The sequence below is a fragment of the Penaeus monodon genome, chromosome 30 (assembly GCF_015228065.2).
Source record: "Penaeus monodon isolate SGIC_2016 chromosome 30, NSTDA_Pmon_1, whole genome shotgun sequence".
NCBI lineage: Eukaryota > Metazoa > Arthropoda > Malacostraca > Decapoda > Penaeidae > Penaeus > Penaeus monodon.
In genome coordinates, this window is record NC_051415.1 from 18,225,834 (window position 1) to 18,226,284 (window position 451).

Below are 451 nucleotides of genomic sequence, written 5' to 3' on the forward strand. Positions count from 1 at the left end.
ATTCACGCGTGACTAAGGGAAGACACATCAAGATAAAAAGACACATTATGTGAGCAAATACTAAAATTTATCGTTTTCTTCCTTTCTTACCTTCTCCTACTCTTCCTTTGATTTTCTTCGTTGTTCATGCAACAATAAAAACGAAATATCATCTTACATAATTCCAAATTTAGACTTCACGATCGGAACAAAACAATACCAAAATTATCAACATAAAAAGTGATAGATGTATTTCTCTACGGCGAAGTAGAGGCTTAGAAATAGTCATCTGATAACAGGGCAGAACAACGGGGGAAAAAACGACACATCCAGTGAAACGGAGAGAAAGGCGCATCTTTTTTGTCCGTTGATAAGACCTGCGCAAAAAAAAACAAAAGAGACGCGCAAAACAGGTGTTGTTTTCGCGCACCTGCCACTGATAAAGACGGCTTCCTCGCTCTAGTTTTTTTTC